Source organism: Homarus americanus, unplaced genomic scaffold (assembly GCF_018991925.1).
Source record: "Homarus americanus isolate GMGI-L3 unplaced genomic scaffold, GMGI_Hamer_2.0 scaffold15555, whole genome shotgun sequence".
NCBI lineage: Eukaryota > Metazoa > Arthropoda > Malacostraca > Decapoda > Nephropidae > Homarus > Homarus americanus.
In genome coordinates, this window is record NW_024725226.1 from 279,169 (window position 1) to 281,897 (window position 2,729).

The following is a 2,729-nucleotide window of genomic DNA, read 5'->3' on the forward strand; positions in this document are numbered from 1 at the left end:
GAGCTTCATACACACACTGGCGTCGGTAGATGTATAGATATTTTTTATGCTGTTTGTGTCGTGTTACCGATGATCATTTTTAAAGTGTTGACATACAGTAGTTCTTCTCCATGTCTTGCAGTTGGAATTACAAGGTGAAACATACATGGAAACTGAACCCTGTAGTCACACCCTTACCCTCACGCAAAAACAATTACACATCCAAACCGTAATAAAATTGAAAACACACACATGACATCTGTTCTTACAACAAACACATTAATAATATAATAATAATAATAATAATAATAATAATAATAATAATAATAATAATAATAATACTAACAATAATACGTATGCGATTATTCATTGTTCAATATAATTATACTTACACGTGTTTCTTGACTTCTTGAGACTAATATACGAGTAAGTTTCTTTTACGCACAAGATACATATTATTATTATTATTATTATTATTATTATTATTATAAAAAACAGTACAGATGTAAAAAGGATTTGTTCTTATCGTTGGTTCTCAATGTTTTTCTCAAGCAACTTATTCTCTCCAATATAATTACTTTTTTTGAAGTTAATAAACAGAGGCCAATACCTTGATCCAACACACTGAGTCTCCAAGATGATGACTTTAAGACGACGACGACTATAAGATGACTGACTCCTAGAAGACGACGACTACGAGATGTGTTTTAGTTTGTCTGAAGAAGTGTGGTATCGTTGCTGTACCTTTGATGGAACTGAGTGAGATATTAGATAATCCCACGGCATGTCACCTTTGATACAGTCGTTGATTGGTTGATAGTTGAACTCGTCACAGCTGTCCAGTGTTGTGTTTGTAAACATCTTAGCTTGTAAGTTAAACAAGACTCACAGGTTATGTTCTGTTCACTCGCTGTTCCTTGGTTTAATATAAACACGCTTGGTGATTTTCTACAGTATTGGGTAGTATTGTCTGTACAATTATTTGGTATTGTCAGACTAATGAGTATCACCTATTAGGTTGTAATTAACCGAGATATTTAGAGAGAGGCAAGAAAACGATGATTACAAGAAGATGATGACTCCAAGAAGACGACGACTACAAAGAGATGAATCCAAGAACACGTCGACTAGAGGAAGGTGACTAAAAAGACGACGACGACAAGAAGATGAATCTAAGAAGACAACGACTGTAAGATCAGATGAATCCAAGAACACAACGACTACGAGATGATGATTCCAAGAAGACGACGACTACAATATGATAATGACTCCAAGAAGACGACTACAAGAAGATGACTCCAAGAACACGACTACAAGAAGATAACTCCAAGAACACGACTACAAGAAGATGACTCCAAGAACACGACGACTACAAGATGATGACTCCAAGACGACGACCATAAGAAGACAGACCAAGAACACAACGACGCTAAGACGCTGACTCAAAGAAGACACGACTACACGAAGATGTTGATCCAAGAAGACATCTCTAAGAAGACGACTTAAGAAAAAACGACGACTGCAAAACAGATGATGACCCCAAGAAGATGACGACTACAATATAATAATGACTCCAAGATTGACGACTACAAGAAGATGACTCCAAGAACAGATTACAAGAAGATGATGACTCCAAGAAGACGACGACTACAAAGAGATGAATCCAAGAACACGTCGACTAGAGGAAGGTGACTAAAAAGACGACGACGACAAGAAGATGAATCTAAGAAGACAACGACTGTAAGATCAGATGAATCCAAGAACACAACGACTACGAGATGATGATTCCAAGAAGACGACGACTACAATATGATAATGACTCCAAGAAGACGACTACAAGAAGATGACTCCAAGAACACGACTACAAGAAGATAACTCCAAGAACACGACTACAAGAAGATGACTCCAAGAACACGACGACTACAAGATGATGACTCCAAGACGACGACGACCCCAATGAGAAAACCTATTACCAGAAAGACAGTGAAGAAAATACCTGTGTGTCCCGTGTAATCGTGTATATTTTCTTTGTGTTATGAGAGAAAATGTATCCAGACTGTGCGATGAAAGGACTAACTATAATATAATAAAGACCGGTTACTTTTCTCATATAATTTTCCAACCATATTCCATTATTTTGTAGAGAATATTGAACCTTAATGTGAGAATCGTACATAAACTAGAGTAGGGGCAATACCAGTCTGCGATTCGAATCTGATATATAAATAATTAAATATATTGTACAAGATAGAAAAATAAGTGCCTAGATAGCTCAGTTGGGAGAGCGTTAGACTGAAGATCTAAAGGTCCCCGGTTCGATCCCGGGTCTGGGCAAATTTTTAAAACTGATCTACATCTTTCATTAGACGGCGTATCACCACTCTGCCCAACGTATTTCTCCAGCCAACGAGTTAACATGCAGCTGAGAGTTGTGACGAGTACCCGACCATTATCATATGCTGTACTGTGCTGAAAATGTTCCGGGTATAAGCAGTTCGATCAAAAGCTAACCCAACCCACTAACCTAACCTAACCCAACCCATTAACCCAACCTAACCCAACTCACTAACCCAACCCAACCCACTAACCCAACCCAACCCACTAACCCAACCCAACCCACTAACCCAACCCAACCCACTAACCCAACCCAACCCACTAACCCAACCCAATCCACTTGCCCAACCCAACCCACTAACCCAACCCAACCCAACCCAACCCAAACGCAATTAGTGTGGATATTCATGCTATAC

The 2,729-nt window shown here is 38.5% G+C and overlaps 1 non-coding gene across 1 annotated transcript; it reads left to right on the forward strand.

The window, feature by feature from the left end:
- The first annotated feature begins 2,240 nt into the window (after positions 1–2,240).
- Trnaf-gaa lies at positions 2,241–2,313 on the forward strand. The gene has a single exon. It is a non-coding gene; the product is annotated as a tRNA-Phe (tRNA).
- The last annotated feature ends 416 nt before the right edge of the window (positions 2,314–2,729 follow it).